The following is an 18,396-nucleotide window of genomic DNA, read 5'->3' as shown; positions in this document are numbered from 1 at the left end:
ATGGGAAGAAGCATCTCAATTCTTGCCATTGGAGCAAACTACTTTGAGCTAAAGCCTCAATTAGTTTCTCTGATGCAACAGAATTGCAAGTTTCATGGACTTTCATTAGAAGATCCTTTTCAAATTTTAACTGAATTCTTGCAGATCTATGATACTGTTAAGACCAATGGGGTTGATCCCGAGGTCTACAGGCTTATGCTTTTCCCTTTTGCTGTAAGAGACAGAGCTAGAGTATGGTTGGACTCTCAACCTAAAGACAGCCTGAACTCTTGGGATAAGCTGGTCACGGCTTTCTTAGCTAAGTTCTTTTCTCCTCAAAAGCTGAGCAAGCTTAGAGTGGATGTTCAAACATTCAGACAAAAAGAAGGTGAATCCCTCTATGAAGCTTGGGAGAGATACAAGCAACTGACCAAAAAGTGTCCTTCTGACATGCTTTCAGAATCGACCATCCTGGATATATTCTATGATGGTCTGTCTGAATTGTCTAAGATGTCATTGGACCATTCTGCAAGTAGATCCATTCACCTAAAGAAAACGCCTGCAGAAGCTCAGGAGCTCATTGACATGGTTGCAAATAACCAGTTGATGTACACTTCTGAAAGGAATCCTGTGAGTAATGGGATGCCTCAGAAGAAGGGAGTTCTTGAAATTGATGCTCTAAATGCCATACTGGCCCAGAATAAAATATTGACCCAATATGATATCTTAGAGTCTGAATGGATTGCAAAATGCATCCAACAGTACTAAAGAAGCATCTTCTGAAGAAGAAGCTTATGATCGTGAGAACCCTGCAATGGTAGAGGTAAATTACATGGGTGAAGCCTTTGGCAACACCTATAACCCTTCATGGAGAAATCATCTGAATTTTTCATGGAAGGATCCACAGAAGCAAGGCTTCAATAATAATAATGGTGGAAGAAATATGTTTAGCAATAGCAAGCCTTTTCCATCATCTTCTCAGCAACAGACAGAGAATTCTGAGTAGAGCCCCTCTAGCTTGGCAAACATAGTCTCTGATCTATCTAAGGCCACACTCAGTTTCATGACTGAAACAAGGTCCTCCATTAGAAACTTGAAGGCACAAGTGGGTCAGCTGAGTAAGAAAATCACTGAAAATCCTCCTAGTACTCTCCCAAGGAATACAGAAGAGAATCCAAAAAGAGAGTGCAAGGCCATTAATATAATCAAAATGGCCGAATCCAAAGAGGAACGGGAGGACGTGAATCTCAATGAGAAAAACCTCATGGGACGTCCTCCAGACAGAAATGAGTTCCCTATTGAGGACCTAAAGGAATTTGAGGCTCATATAGAGACCATAGAGATTCCATTAAACTTTCTTCTGCCATTCATGAGCTCTGAGAACTATTCTTCCTCTGAAGAGGATGAAGATGTAACTTAAGAGCAAGTTGCTCAATATATAGGAGCCATCATGAAGCTGAATGCCAAGTTGTTTGGTAATGAGACTTGGAAAAGTGAACCTCCCTTGCTCATTAGTGAACTAAATACATGGGTTCAACAAACTTTACCTCAAAAGAAACAAGATCCTTGTAAATTCTTAATACCCTGTACCATAGGCACCATGACCTTTGAGAAGGCTCTGTGTGACTTGGGGTCAAGTATAAATCTTATGCCACTCTCTGTAATGGAGAAACTGGGGATCTTTGAGGTATAAGCTGCAAGAATCTCATTAGAGATGGAAGACATGTCAATAAAACAAGCTTATGGATTGGTAGATGACGTGTTAGTGAAGGTTAAAGGCCTTTACACCCCTGCTGATTTCATAATCCTAGACACTGGGAAGGATGAGGATGAATGCATCATCCTTGGAAGACCCTTCCTAGTCACAGCAGGAGCTGTGATTGATGTTGACAGAGGAGAGCTAGTCCTTCAATTGAATGGGGACTACCTTGTGTTTAAAGCTCAAGGATCTTCCTCTGCAACCATGGAGAGGAAGCATGAACAGCTTCTCTTAATGCAGAGTCAAACAGAGCCCTCACAGTCAAAATCTAAGTTTGGTGTTGGGAGGCCACAACCAAACTCTAAGTTTGGTGTTGAACCCCCACATTCAAACTCTAAGTTTGGTGTTGGGAGGTTCCAACAATGCTCTGAATACCTGTGAAGCTCCATGAGAGCTTACTATCAAGCTATTGACATTAAAGAAGCACTTATTGGGAGGCAACCCAATTTTTATTTATCCATATTTTCTATTGTTCTTTTATGTTTTATTAGGTTTATGATCATGTGGAGTCACAAAACAGTTGAAAAAATTAAAAATAGAATAAAAAACAGCAGAAGAAAAAGCATACCCTGGAGGAAGAGCTGTCTGGCGTTTAAATGGCAGAAACAAGCATCTGTCTGGCATTTAACGCCAGAAACAAGCACCAAGCTGGCATTTAACGCCAGAAACAAGCATAAGGCTGGCATTAAACGCCAAAAACAGGCTACATTTGTACGTTTAACACCAGAAACACGCTGCAGTCTAGCATTAAACGCCAAGATTGCACATAGAGGGCGTTTTACACGCCTAAAGGGTGCAGGGATGAGAAATCCTTGACACCTCAGGATCTGTGGACCCCACAGGATCCCCACCTACCTTATCCTTTTCTCTCACACTTTTTCATAACACTCTTTCCCAAACATCATTCACCAATCACCTCAATCACTCTTCTCCATCACCTCTTCACCACTCACATTCTTCCGCTCTTTCCCACCCAAACCCACCCTAAATGACCGAACCCAAACCCCTCTCCCTCCACTATATAAACCCCTTCATCTTTCTTTATTTTCACACAACACAACCATCTCTTCTCCCCCTTGGCCGAAACACACACCTCTCTCCCTCTCCTCCATATCTTCTTCTTCTTCTTCTATTCTTTCTTCTTTTACTCGAGGGCGAGCAACATTATAAGTTTGGTATGGTAAAAATATAGATATTTTGTTTTTCCATAACCATTGATGGCACTTAAGGCCAGAGAAACCTCAAGAAAGAGGAAAGGGACGGCAATTGCTTCCACCTTTGAGTCATGGGAGATGGAGATATTCATTTCAAAAGCCCATCAAGACCACTTCTATGAAGTTGTGGCCAAGAAAAAGGTGATCCCTATGCAATTCAACTAGAATTGTCATAGAAGGAGACATCCTCATTGAAGAGGACAAGCCCATCACTAAGAAGAGGATGGAGCAAACAAGAGAGCTCATTCATGGATCTCAAGAGACGCATGAGGAAGCTCATCTGCAAGAAATCCCTGAGATGCCTCAAGGGATGCATTTTTCTCCAAACAACTATTGGGAACAACTCAATACTTCTCTAGAAGGATTGAGTTATAACATGAACCAATTAAGGGTGGAACACCAAGAGCACTCCATCATTCTCAATGAGATTAGAGAAGATCAAAGAGCTATGAGGGAGGAGTGACGTTAGGATTTCCTATCGGTAAAGAAATATAAAAATATGATTGCGTTGTAAGTATAGCTTCTAAACCAACAGAAAATCCTTTCGTACAAATGTTTTGGTTGTCACAAGTAAAAAACCCAATAAAATTTATAAACTGAAGTATTCAAACCTCGGGTCGTCTTCTCAATGAATTGCAGGGAAGTATGAATTATTATTCGTTATGAGTCTTATAAATTTGGGGTTTGAAAGTGAGGAACAAGTATGTTAAATGATAAGAAAAATAAAATAGTAATAATAAAATAAGCCCTTGGCAAGGTATTAGAATTGGAATTCCTATCCTAGTTATCCTTATCAGGTGTGATGAGAATTGGGTTTTAATCCCACCTAGTTATCCCTTATTAAACAAAGAAGGTCAAGTGGACTACTTAGCTTGATCCTCAAGTCCTAGTCAATTCCTGTGGGAGGACTAGCTTTAGAGTGATCTAAATCAATTAGAATCTGCCCATTTCAATCGCTGCTGAGTTTGACAACTCAAGTGTTTCCAATTACCTAACTAAAGCCAAAAAGAGAAAAATCCAAATTATTATATAATAAATAAAAGAAAGCAATCATAAGTCTGAAATATCTCAAATTGCATTAATAAAAGAAATCAAATCTAACATGAAAAAGTTCATAAATAAAATTGGGAAAATAAATAAAAGGAAAATTAAACCTGGAACTCAAAAGAAATTGTAAGTTGAAATAATAAGAAATCCTAAATCCTTTAAGAGGAATCCTAATCCTAAATCCTAAGAGAGAAGAGAGAGCCTCTCTCTCTCTAAAACTACATCTAAATTATGAAAAGTTAATTATGAGTGTAATATCTTTGAATGGATGCATTCTCCTACTTTATAGCCTCTGATCTGTTTTTTTGGGCAGAGAACTGGGTCAAAAACAGCCCAGAATTCGCTGGTTATAAAATCTGCCACGCTGGTTTTTCGTCACTGCGACGCGTTCGTGTGGAGCACGCGTTTGCGTTGCCTATCTGTACGGCCACTATAGCAAATTATATATTAAATTGAAGCTCCATTTCCAACGCAACTGGAACCACCTCATTTGGACCTCTGTAGCTCAAGTTATAACCGTTTGAATGCAAAGAGGTCAGACTGACAACTTTGGCAATTTCTTCAACTTTTTGTATTCCTTCCACTTTTGCATGCTTCCTTTCCATCCTTTAAGTCATTCCTGCCCTGTAATCTCTGAAAACACTTAAGACACATATCAAGGCATTAAATGGTAATAAGAGAAGATTAAACATATCAAAATTAAGACCAAAGAAGCATGTTTTCAATCATAGCACAGAATCAGGAAGGAAAACGTAAACTCATGCAAATCATATGAATAAGTGTATGAAAGATTGATAAAATCCACTCAATTGAGCACAAGATAAACCATAAAATAGTGGTTTATCAACCTCCCCACACTTAAACATTAGCATGTCCTCATGCTAAGCTCAAGAGAACTAAAAGAGTGAAGAGGAATGGTAGAGAGTATGCAATGCAACCTATCTATGTGAATGCAACTACATGCAAAATGTTTCTTCCTACTTGGTTAAAAGTAAATAAGCCTTCCAAGACAAATATGAATCAAATTCCACTAATTCAAATTACACAATAAAAGACAAGTAAACTTGTAAGAAGATAGCTATGAAAGCAGGGAACATAGAATCAAAGATTGAACCCTCACTGGTAGTGTATATCACTCTAGTCTCTCAAGTGTATAGGGTAATTCACTCTACTCTTCTCTAATCATGCTTTCTAAACATTGTTCTTTATCTAACCAATCAACAAATATTTAGCATACCAATGCAAACATCATGAGGTCTTTTCAGGGTTGTAATGGAGCTGAGGTAAAGGTAAAGATGTATATATAAGGCTAAGTGAGCTAACAAAGTGAATCCTTGATTAGTCTAAGATCTCACCTAACATACACACTTTATAAAATTTAAAATGCTTTACCTAGCTACCCAAATTTTTCCCACTTTTGTATTACATGCTCATGTATCAAACTTATTTTTGAATTTTGTCCTATGTGCATTGATTCTTTTTATTTTTCTTTTGGGGTAATAATTTTTTTTTGTACCCCCTTATTTAATTACTCAAGATTTTTTTTTTCAATGCACATGGTAATTTAATTATTTTGATTTCACATGAGCATGCTTCCCAAATTTTCAAATAACTTATTCAATTTAATTCCCTACTTTTTTCTATCATCCCATGTTCCCATAAAATTCCCCACACTTAAATTATACACAACATCTATCTTAAGCTAACCAAGGATTCAACTTGGGATTTTTTTATTTGTTTTTCTGCTTAAGGCTTGTAATGTGGTTATAAAACAGAAGGGGATTAAAAAGCTCAAAGTGGCTAACAAGGGTGGTATAAAAGGGTAGGCTTATTTGGGATAAGTGAGTGAAAACAAGTAATGGCCTCAATCATATGCATGCATGTAAATACACTAAATGTTGGACATATAGATTGGAACAAAATATAGATTACAATCATAGAGAAGAAAATACACAAGAATAAAATATTATGGTTAAATAATGTAACCATGTAATTAAGCTCAAATCTCACAGGTTGTGTGCTCTTTAGCTCAAAAACCATGTTCTAATTTACAATCTTCAAACAAATTTAACAAAAAAGGTTTTAATTTAATTAGTGAAATTTTTCAAAAATAGGGTCTTAAAAAGAAACTTATTATTTTTCAACCAAGTAGTACTTAAATGCAAACAATCAACTACACGTGCAATCTATTATGCAATGCAACAATGAACTAATAAAGAAAATAAGACATTGGTGTTGAGAAGAAAATAACGAACCCGTGGAGATCGATATCGACCTCCCCACACTTAAAGATTACATCGTCCTCGGTGCATGCTAGGATGTACAAGTGGACAGGCTGCTCCAACTGATGCCTTTCTCCAAGGATTGTGTAGATGGACTTGTTTGTCTCCCCATATAGAAGTTCTTCCTTTTCTTTTCCTCTCGATGGCCATCCTGAAAGAAGAAGAAAAGGAAGAAAAGTAACCCAGAAATGAAAATAAGAACATAAATAAAATATGGGTGTTAATGCAAAATAATAAAGGTCTCAATTACATGGTAGCTACAACATGCAAGTGAGAAAATAGTGGAAGAAAATGGCATATCAATAGTGCAAAAGTTGCAACAATGGGAAAGAGAGTGTGGGTAATGCAAGAAAGTGTAAGTGCATATCAATCCAAAAGGAATATTAGTATTAGAAAAATTAGCATTGACTAAAGAATAATACCCAATCCGAATAAAACAAGTCATAAAGTCCAGAATAATTCAAGAAAAGATGCAATAGTTGAAGAAGAGAATTATAACACCAATGGAAAAGAAAAAGAAAGTAAGAAAGGAGGAAGAAAGAAATAAGAAGGAAAGAAAAGATTTAGATATGGGGAAGAAAAAGATAAGATATTTGGCTGATTTGGATAAGCTGTGCGCCGCTTGTGACGCGGATGCGTGAGTGACGTGTTCGCGTGGTGTGCGGTAAGTTCAGGTGACGCGGACGCGTGGGTCATGCGATCGCGTGACTTGATATGTGCTATTGGCGTGAGTGCAGCCTCGAGCACACACAACTCTCTGTTTGATATGCATATTGCCAAAATTTAGGGTGACGCGGTCGCGTGGGTGACGTGATCGCGTGGATGGCCTAAATTTGAAAACCGTGCGGACGCTTGGGGCACGCGTACACGTGGCAGGGCTTGTGCTTCTAGCACGAGTCCAGCCCAATTCCAGCTCAACTTTCGGCTATACACCTTTTTTACATCGATTTTAGGGCACGCGTTTGCGTGGGTGACGCGGACGCGTGGGAGGCATGTTTCCCACATGACGCAGACGCGTCAGTGACGTGGTCGCGTGGACCAATTTGTGCCAAAGGCATGCCTCCAGCCGCGCTTTCGCGTGACTCTCTGTTGAAATTTGTTTTCTTCCCAACGCACCAATGACGCGGACGCGTCGGCGACGCTGTCGCGTCATGTGCGAAATTTTTTTTGATGCAGTATACAGAATGCAATGAATGTTATGCAAAATTTCAGGCTCAATCAAAACTAAAAAACAGACTAAAATTTAAACTGAAAATGGAACGATCATACCATGGTGGGTTGTCTCCCACCTAGCACTTTTAGTTAAAGTCCTTAAGTTGGACATTCTGGTGAGCTCCTTGTTATGGTGGCTTGTGCTTGTATTCATCCAAGAATCTCCACCAGTGTTTGGAATTTCCACAGCCTCCGGGATCCCAAACTAGGCGCAAAAAGGTTTCAAGCAAGCTAAAGCAAGTGACAAAGCCCCAAGAGTGTTGATTGCCAGAATAGATTCCAGGATCCCAAACTTTGCTTTTACACCCGTCTTTGTCTTGATTTGCATTTTTCCAGCCAGGTGGTAAGTAATATGAATTCTCACTGCAGCGACCAAATAGCTTCCGAGACCCATTCAATTGAGCTTGACACCAATCCTTGCACTTCAAATTGAAGCGTAGAATCTTATTGAATCTTGCATACCAACTCTGAGTGCGAGTCATTTCCCTTTTGCTCTTAAAGCCGCAGAGAGCTCTAAGATGGCCATCTGTTTCAAGTAAACCATATTCAAATGGAAAAGTAAAGATAAAAGCTAAGGATTTTACCCACTTGAAGTCTGTGTTGGGTGGTAATGGCCTTGGAATAGGTGTTTTCAGTGGTTTTGCAAGCTCTACTCCCTTGTGATCTTCTGTGAATTCCTCCACTTCTTTGCAAACTTTTTCAATTTCAATCATGTCCTGATCAAAGTCTTTGATATCTTCCTCATCACTTGAGTCATAAGTTGGGGGTTGAGAAAAATCTACCTTAGCATCATCTTCGTATTCACTCGGGGAAGATTCTTCTGTCTCAAAGAATTCACTTGCGGATGCAAGTTCATTACTAGGAGAACTTGACTCGTGACTATCATTCTCAAGGAAACTCGCGTCTTGGGTTGTTCCGTCCTGTTCTTCATAAGATACCTACTTCGGGGGTTGTGCACTATCCTCCTTAGCATCGATTGTAACGTCCTTGATGGAATTCTCCACAACTCTGGATTCCCGTGGAGGTTCGGCATCTCCTAAATCTTCAACCAATTCTTGTTCTTCTATAATGACAGCTTCCTCTATTTGTTCTAGTACGAAGTTATGCTCTATACTGTCCACTGGAGTTTCTAGTGTCTCCTTCAGGCTGCGTTCTTTATTAGATTCTCCACATGAAGCTATGGGAGTTCCTTGGATTTCCGAACATCTGGAAGATAATTGATTTACTGCCTGCTCCAGTTGATGAAGGGTTGTATGAAATTGGTCTACTGATTCTTCAAAGCGAACCTGTGATTCTTGGCTTGACGGATATGGACCTGGTGCATAGGGTGCTGGTGGTTCTTGGGAGTAATGGGATTGGCATTGAGGCGGATAAGGATCATACGGTGGTGAATGGTGAAAAGAGGCTTATGAGTATGGTGGTTCGAAGCGATGTTGATAGGATGGTCTCTGAGCATAGGGTGGGGCTTGTTGGTAGCTACAAGGGGGTCCACCATATCTATTAGTTTGGCATGCATTGTAGAACGGTCCTTGTCCATGATATCTTGGAAGGTGTTGTTTCCTAAAGGGTTGATCATATCCTCTTGGCTCCATCCATCTTTGATTGCTGAGACCTTGATACATATTCCTGTTATAGCTTCCATTCCTTTCAACAAAATTAGAACCAAACTCAAAGCGAGAGGGGTGAGAATTCAAAGTAGTTTTCGGAAATAAGAAGGGAAAACAAAAACAAATAAACAAGTAAAAGAAAAATATTTACAATAACCAATAATAAGGCACACGTTTGCAATTCCCGGGCAACGGCGCCATTTTGACGTTAGGATTTCCTATCGGTAAAGAAATATAAAAATATGATTGCGTTGTAAGTATAGCTTCTAAACCAATAGAAAATCCTTTCGTACAAACGTTTTGGTTGTCACAAGTAACAAACCCAATAAAATTTATAAACTGAAGTATTCAAACCTCGGGTCGACTTCTCAAAGAATTGCAGGGAAGTATGAATTATTATTGGTTTTGAGTCTTATAAATTGGGGGGTTTTGAAAGTGAGGAACAAGTATGTTAAATGATAAGAAAAATAAAATAGTAATAATAAAATAAACTCTTGGCAAGGTATTAGAATTGGAATTCCTATCATAGTTATCCTTATCAGGTGTGATGAGAATTGGGTTTTAATCCCACTTAGTTATCCCTTATTAAACAAGGAAGGTCAAGTGGACTAATTAGCTTGATCCTCAAGTCCTAGTCAATTCCCTGTGGGAGGACTAGCTTTAGAGCGATCTAGATCAATTAGAATATGCCCATTTCAATCACTGCTGAGTTTGACAACTCAAGTGTTACCAATTACCTAACCAAAGCAAAAAGGGACAAATCCAAATTATTATATAATAAATAAAAGAAAGCAATCATAAGTATGAAATACCTCAAATTGCATTAATAAAAGAAATCAAATCTAACATGGAAAAGTTCATGAATTAAATTGGGAAAATAAATAAAAGGAAAATTAAACCTGGAACTCAAAAGAAATTGTAAGTTGAAATAATAAGAAATCCTAAATCCTTTAAGAGGAATCATAATCCTAAATCCTAAGAGAGAGGAGAGAGCCTCTCTCTCTCTCTCTAAAACTACATCTAAATTATGAAAATTGAATTATGAGTGTGATATCTATGAATGGATGCATTCCCCACTTTATAGCCTCTGATCTGTGTTTTCTGAGCCGAGAACTGGGTTAAAAACAGCCCAGAATTCGCTGGTTATAAAATCTGCCACGCTGGTTTTTCGTCACTGCGATGCGTCCACGTGGAGCACACGTTCGCGTCGTCTGTCTCTACGGCCACTATAGCAAATTATATATCAAATCGAAGCCCCGGACGTTAGCTTTCTAATGCAACTAGAACCGCCTCATTTGAATCTCTGTAGCTCAAGTTATGACCGTTTGAATGCAAAGAGGTCAGGCTGAAAGCTTTGGCAATTTCTTCAACTTCTTGTATTCCTTCCACTTTTGCATGCTTTCCTTTCCATCCCTTAAGTCATTCCTGCCCTGTAATCTCTGAAAACACTTAACACACATATCAAGGCATCGAATGGTAATAAGAGAAGATTAAACATATCAGAATTAAGACCAAAGAAGCATGTTTTCAATCATAGCACAAAATCAGGAAGGAAAACATAAACTCATGCAAATCATATGAATAAGTGTATGAAAGATTGATAAAATCCACTCAATTGAGCACAAGATAAACCATAAAATAGTGGTTTATCAAGGAGCAACAAAGGCAAGGAAGAGATATAGAGGAGCTCAAGAACACCATTGGTTCTTCAAGAAGAAGGCGCCACCCTCACTAAGGTGGACTCATTCCTTAACTTCCTTGTTCTTATCTCTCTGTTTTTCGATTTTATGCTTTATATTTGTCTATGTTTTGAGTCTTTACTACATGATCATTAGTATTTAGTGACTATGTCTTAAGGCTATGAATAATTCCATGAATCCTTCACCTTTCTTAAATGAAAAATGTTTTTAATACAAAAGAACAAGAAGTACATGAGTTTCGAATTCATCTTTGAAATTAGTTTAATTATATTGATGTAGTGACAATACTTTTTGTTTTCTGAATGAATGCTTGAACAGTGCATATTTTTTATCTTGTTGTTTATGAATGTTAAAATTGTTGGCTCTTAAAAGAATGATGACAAAGAGAAATGTTGTTGATAATTTGAAAAATCATAAAATTGATTCTTGAAGCAAGAAAAAGCAGTGAATTAAAAAAAAGCTTGCGAAAAAAAGTGGCGAAAAAAATAATAAAAGAAAAAGAAAAAGCAAGCAGAAAAAGCCAATAGCCCTTAAAACTAAAAGGCAAGGGTAAAAAAGATCCAAGGCTTTAAGCATCAATGGATAGGAGGGCCCAAGGAAATATAATTTAGGCCTAAGCGGCTAAATCAAGCTATCCCTAACCATGTGCTTATGTCATAAAGGTCCAAGTGAAAAGCTTGAGACTGAGTGGTTAAAGTCATGATCCAAAAAGAGTGTGCTTAAGAGCTCTGGACACCTCTAACTGGGGACTTTAGCAAAGTTGAGTCACAATATGAAAAGGTTCACCCAGTCATGTGTCTGTGGCATTTATATATCCGGTGGTAATATTGGAAAACAAAGTGCTTAGGGCCACGACCAAGACTCATAAAAGTACCTGTGTTCAAGAATCAACATACTTAACTAGGAGAATCAATGACACTATCTGAACTCTGAGTTCCTATGGATGCTAATCATTCTAAACTTCAAAGGATAAAGTGAGATACCAAAACTGTTCAGAAGCAAAAATCTACAAGTTCCGCTCATCTAATTAGAACTAATATTCATTGATATTTTGGGATTTATAGTATATTCTCTTCTTTTTATCCTATTTGATTTTCAGTTGCTTGGGGACAAGCAACAATTTAAGTTTGGTGTTGTGATGAGCGGATAATTTATACGCTTTTTAGCATTGTTTTTTAGGTAGTTTTTAGTAGGATCTAGCTACTTTTAGTATGTTTTTATTAGTTTTTATGCAAAATTCACATTTCTGGACTTTACTATGAGTTTGTGTGTTTTCTGTGATTTCAGGTATTTTCTGGCTAAAATTGAGGGACCTGAGCAAAAATCTGATAGGAGGCTACAAAAGGACTACAAATGCTGTTGGATTCTGACCTCCCTGCACTCAAAATAGCTTTTCTGGAGCTACAGAACTCCAAATGGTGCGCTCTTAATTACGTTAGAAAGTAGATATCCAGAGATTTCCAGCAATATATAATAGTCCATACTTCATTCAATTTTAGACGACGCAAACTGGCGTTCAACGCTAGCTCTATGCTGTATTCTGGAATAAACGCCAAAAACACGTCACAAACCAGAGTTAAACGCCAAAAACACGTTACAACTTGGCGTTTAACCCCAAGAGAGGTCTCTACACGTGTAAAGCTCAAACTCAGCCCAAGCACACACCAAAGTGGGCTCCGGAAGTGGATTTCTGCAATTAGACTTATTTTTGTAAACCCTAGTAACTAGTTGAGTATAAATAGAACTTTTTACTATTGTACTGGGAGTCTTTTTCCCTATTTTTCGAATTCATATGTCATTTGGGGAGGCTGGCCATTCGGCCATGCCTAGACCTTGTTCTTATGTATTTTCAACGATGGAGTTTCTACACACCATAGATTAAGGGTGTGGAGCTCTGCTGTTCCTCGAATATTAATACAATTACTACTGGTTTCTATTCAATTCATGCTTATTATTATTCTAAGATATTCATTCGCACTTCAAACTGATGAATGTGATGATCCGTGACACTCATCACTATTCTCACTTATGAACGCATGAATAACAAACACTTCCGTTCTACCTGTGAAAGCTAGAGTGTGTATCTTTTGGATTCCTTAATCAGAATCTTCGTGGTATAAGCTCGAATCCATTGGCAGCATTCTTGAGAATCTGGAAAGTCTAAACCTTGTCTGTGGTATTCCAAGTAGGATTCAGGGATTGAATGACTGTGACGAGCTTCAAACTCGCGACTGTAGGGCGTGGTGACAGACGCAAAAGGATCAATAGGTCCTATTCCTGCATGATCGAGAACCGACAGATGATTAGCCGTGCGGTGACAGCGCACCTGGACCATTTTCACTGAGAGGACGGACGATAGCCATTGACAACGGTGATCCCCTAACATACAACTTGCCATGGAAAGTAGTAAGAATGATTGGATGAAAGCAGTAGGAAAGCAGAAATTCAGAAGGAACACAGTATCTTCATACGCTTATCTGAAATTCCCACCAATGAATTACATAAGTATTTCTATCTTTATTTTATGCTTTTTTTGTCTTTATATTCGAAAACCATTATAACCGTTAGAATCCGCCTGACTGAGATTTACAAGATGACCATAGCTTGCTTCATACTAACAATCTTCGTGGGATCGACCCTTACTCACGTAAGGTTTATTACTTGGACGACCCAGTGCACTTGCTGGTTAGTTGTGCGAAGTTGTGAAGCAAGTGCTGAGATTATAAACGCACATACCAAGTTAAGCGCCATTGTTAGAGATCACAATTTCGTGCACCAAGCATGTACCCAATTCCCAATATTTACAACAAAAATACAAAACTACCCTTTTATTCACCCAATGTCCCAAGGTTCCCACACTTGAATGATACACACACACTAGCCTAAGCTAATCAAAGATCCAAATAAGGATATTTATTGTTTTCCGCTTTAGGCTCGTAATGTGCTAAATTAAGAACAAGTGGGTTAATCGTAGGCTCAAATTGGCTAACAATGGATGATAAGGGGTAAGGCTATTTTGATAAGTGAGTTAAATGAAGTGATGGCCTCAATCATATAAACGCATGAATACACAAAATAATGGACATAGAGAATCAAACAAATAAAAGATTACAATCATAGAAAGAGAATAATGCACACAAGAAGGGAAATAAGTGGTTATAAGATGTAACCACACCATTAGGCTCAAATCTCTCAAGGTTGTGTGTTCTTAGCTCAAAGACCACGTTCCAAAATAAATTGTTTCAAGCAAGTTCAATCAAAAAAATTTTTCAAATTGGTAGGGTGCCCTAAAACAGTTTCTTGGAAAAGAAATCATCACCCTAACCAAGTAGTCCTAATAAGAAAGAAGTGGTAAAAATATGTACAAATTTTAATTAACATGCAACCTATCATGCAATGCAACCACTAACTAACATTGGTGTTGAAAAAGAAAATTGTTACCCATGGAGATCGGTCGGACGACCTCCCCACACTTGAAGATTGCTCCGGGGAGAAGAGCAAGGTGGACGGGTTGCTAGAACTGATGAGCTTTGTCAAAAGGTTGTGTGGATGACTTGTTTATTGCCCCATTTGAAAGCTTTTCCTTTCATCCTTTCTGGTGGCCAACCTAGAAGGAGAGAAAAAGAAAGAAAATTAAGCCTACAACAAAGATATCAACGCGAATAGAACGTAGGCGGGGGCTAATGCCAAGTAAGAGTAGGGTTCTCTACTAATTGATAGCTACAACATGTAAGTGAGAAAACAATATAAGCTAAGGCATATCATTAAACTTGATGCAAGAGTAGAGTCAAAGCATGAAGAGCATGATGAGCATCAAGTTCAAACAAGAAAGAGTGGGTCATGAAAGACAATATAAGGTCATATCAATGCACAAAGAACACAAGTGCATAAAAGATTGAGCATTGATTTTAAGAGATTCATCACCCAACAATATGAAACAAGTCAAGAGGCACCAAAGTAATGCGAGAAATTCTCAACAATTGAGTAGAAAAATTCAACACCATTATTAAAATGAAAAACTTAGAAAATAAAATGAAAACAAGCTATAAAAACAAAATTAAAATGTAAAGAATAGAAGTATACGAATGCGATAAACAAAAGAAAATGGAAGAGGAGAAAAAAAACTCTTTTTTTTACCGACGCGTGCGTGTACGGTGCGCTCATGCGTCGATGTGCATATCGGCCGAAGGACGCGTACGTGCCAGTTGCGCGCACGCATACGTCGTGTCAGGCCGGAGCCATAGTGTTGGCCCAAAAGTAGCACAACTCTCGGGTAAAAGTACCAGGAGTGTAGATCATGCAATCGACGTGCGCGCGTGTGCATTGCAAATTTGGCTTTATGGATGCGTACGCACCAGGTGCGCGCACGCGTGCGTTGGTTTGTGCCTTTGGCCCAATGTTCGCGCAGTGCAGGCCTAACTCTCGGGTTTTTTTTTGGCTGGGGGTGAAATTTTTGCATCCACGCATACGCGCCATGTACGCGTGTGCGTATATGGTCGAAAATGCTTGGGCACGCGTACGCGCACTATACGCGTACGAGTGGATGGTGCTCTATTTTTTAAAAAGTTTTCCAAGTTCTTGCACCAATCCAAGCCTTCCAAACCTCCAAACAGCTACCAAAACACCCAAAAACCTTATTTAACATATTATACTACCAAATATACTCAACTAACTAAGCAAAACATGAATTTAAACTAACTTTTACCACTATTTACAAAAGAGAAAAATGAAAAGAGTTTACCATGGTGGGGTGTCTCCCACCTAGCACTTTTGTTTATTGTCCTTAAGTTGGACTTATGGGGAGCTCCTCTCAAGGTGGCTTGTGCTTGTAACCATCTTGGAACATCCACCAATTCTTGAATCTCTAATACGCTCTATTCTTCAAGTTCAATTCTCCCAAGCTTTGATGGAGTTCTTCATAGATTGTGGGCTCCCAAAATTGATCCTCATGTATCTCCGGATCCCATATCTTGTTGCTACACCCATCTTTAAGTTGATCATTATTGTTCTATTTGGGTGGTAAGCAAGGTGATAAGCAAGATGAATTCTCAATGAAGTGCCCAACAATCCTCCTAGACCCCTCTAATTGAGCACTATTCCAACCGCTATATTTCATTTTTGATGTATCCACTATGATGAGCCTTGATTTACAACGCCAACCACGAAACATCTTTCTTTTGCGCTTCATCCCACAAAGCATCCTAAGTTGACCATCCGTTTCAAGCAAGCCATATTCGAGTTGGATAATAAAGCTAATAGAAATGAGTTTTACCCACTCAAGTGAAGGAGTAGATGGCAACCTAGGCAAAGAGGCTTCTAGAGATCTTGACAAAGCGTAACCCACCCCCGTTCTTCTATTTCTAGGGACTCCCACCTCTTCACAAGATCTCTTAATTCTAATCCTTTGTTCATCAATTCTATCTAAGCCTTTTCTCTTACTCAAATCATAAATGGGAAGGTGAGAAAATTTTACCTCCATATTGCCTTCAAATTCACCGGGAGAAGGTTCTTCAAGCTCAAAGGATTCTTCACCACTAAGACTTGATGCTTGATCTTCATCATCAAGGGAACTCAGTTCTTGCTCTATCCCATCCAAGTCTTCATATGGAATATGCCTTGGAGATTGTGCACATTCCTCCTTACCATCAAATTCAATCATCTTGGAGGGGTTTTCTTCAATTCTAGATTCCCAAGGTGGTTCCGCATCTCCTAAGTCTTTGATGAGCGGATATTTTATACGCTTTTTGGGGGTATTTTCATATAGTTTTTAGTAGGATCTAGCTACTTTTTAGTATATTTTTATTAGTATTTATGCAAAAATCACATTTATAGACTTTGCTATGATTTTGTGTGTTTTTCTGTGATTTCAAGTATTTTCTGGCTGAAATTGAAGGACCTGAGCAAAAATCTAATTCAGAGGCTAATAAAGGACTGCTGATGCTGTTGGATTCTGACCTCCCTGCACTCGAAATGAATTTTTTAGAGCTACAGAAACCCAAATGGCGCTCTCTCAATTGAGTTGAAAAGTAGACATCCAGGGCTTTCCATCAATATATAATAGTCTATACTTTTCCCGAGTCTAGACGACGCAAACTGGCGTTCAACGCTAGCTTTCTGCCCTATTCTAGCGTTAAACGCCAGAAACAAATTGCAAGCTAGAGTCAAACGCCAGAAACAAGTTACAAACTGGCATTCAACTCCAAAGAAGGCCTCTACACGTGAAGGCTTCAATGCTCAGCCCCAACACACACCAAGTGGGCCTCGGAAGTGAATTTATGCACTATCTATCTTAGTTTACTCATTTTCTGTAAACCTAGGTTACTAGTTGAGTATAAAAACTACTTTTAGAGATTTATTTTGTACCTCATGATATTTTACATCTGAATTTGTATTTTCGATGGCATGAGTCTCTAAACTCCATGGTTGGGGGTGAGGAACTTGATGCAAGGGCATCTTGGCCAGTTTCACTGACATTTTCTTTACTGTTTTAGGGTAGTTTCATGCATTTCCTTAGGAAATAAGCTAGTTTTGGGTAGATATTCACTTACACCTTGATTCAAGCATACATTGTGCATTTTACATGATTTCATGAGGATTTTGCATAAATTTAGTGACAAATTGTATGTTGCATTACCCATGACTTGGACTAGAACTTTGATGCACTCTATTGCTTGATTTCAGGACCAAAGGAAGCAAGGAGGAACCACTTAGCAGTCACGTTAATCTAATTAACGTGGCCACTAACGTGGAATGGGAGGTAACTTGCAAAGTTAATGAGAAAAGTGATTGCCAATAACGCTCTCGAAGCCATCATTGCCCACGTTAAGAGTCACGTTAACTAAGTTAACGTGAGCTCTAACGTGAAGAAAGGATTTTGAGCCAACGTTAGTGACACTTAACATTATCACTAACGTTGGCCAATGATCATAAGTGGCCACGTTAGAGTCCACGTTAACTTGGTTAACGTGGCCTCTAACGTTAACAAGGGGAAGGAAGCCAACGCTAGTGACATTCAACATTGTCACTAACGTTGGCCTAAGGTGTAATGTACCACGTTAACTTCCACGTTAACTTGGTTAACGTGGGAGCTGACGTGAAAGGCAAGAATGGTCAACAACGTTAGTGACACCCAACATTGTTACTAACATTGGAAGCAACCACAAAACCCCAAGGAGCCACATTAACTTCTACTTTAACTTAGTTAACGTAGAAGCTAACGGAAATGAGTGAAAGACGAGCCAACGTTAGTGACACTCAACATTGTCACTAACGTTGGAAATGGTTTGCAAAGCCACTTTAGAAGCCACGTTAACCTAGTTAACGTGGACTCTAACGTGAATAGGGGCATATTGGAACGTTAGTGACAATGTTGAGTGTCACTAACATTCTCGAAGATTAGCATGCCTACGTTAAAAGAGCCACGTTAACTAAGTTAACGTGGACTCTAACGTGGGAAAGGGGGAGGCTCTCAACGTTATTGGGAAAGTTGAAACTCAATAACGTGTACGAAAGACAAAGAGGCAACATTAGTGGCAACGCTTGTGCCACTAACGTTGAGGTTAACGTGGCCTTTACTTGGGTAAGAAACGTTAGTGA

The 18,396-nt window shown here is 38.8% G+C and overlaps 1 non-coding gene across 1 annotated transcript; it reads right to left on the bottom strand.

Annotated features, from left to right (window-relative positions):
• Positions 1–327: 327 nt before the first annotated feature.
• Positions 328–435, bottom strand: LOC112700061 (small nucleolar RNA R71). The gene has a single exon (XR_003152984.1). It is a non-coding gene; the product is annotated as a small nucleolar RNA R71 (small nucleolar RNA).
• Between the last annotated feature and the right edge of the window lie 17,961 nt (positions 436–18,396).

The sequence above is a fragment of the Arachis hypogaea genome, chromosome 6 (genome assembly GCF_003086295.3).
Source record: "Arachis hypogaea cultivar Tifrunner chromosome 6, arahy.Tifrunner.gnm2.J5K5, whole genome shotgun sequence".
Taxonomy (NCBI): Eukaryota; Viridiplantae; Streptophyta; class Magnoliopsida; order Fabales; family Fabaceae; genus Arachis; species Arachis hypogaea.
This window is presented reverse-complemented; position numbering and strand designations above follow the sequence as displayed.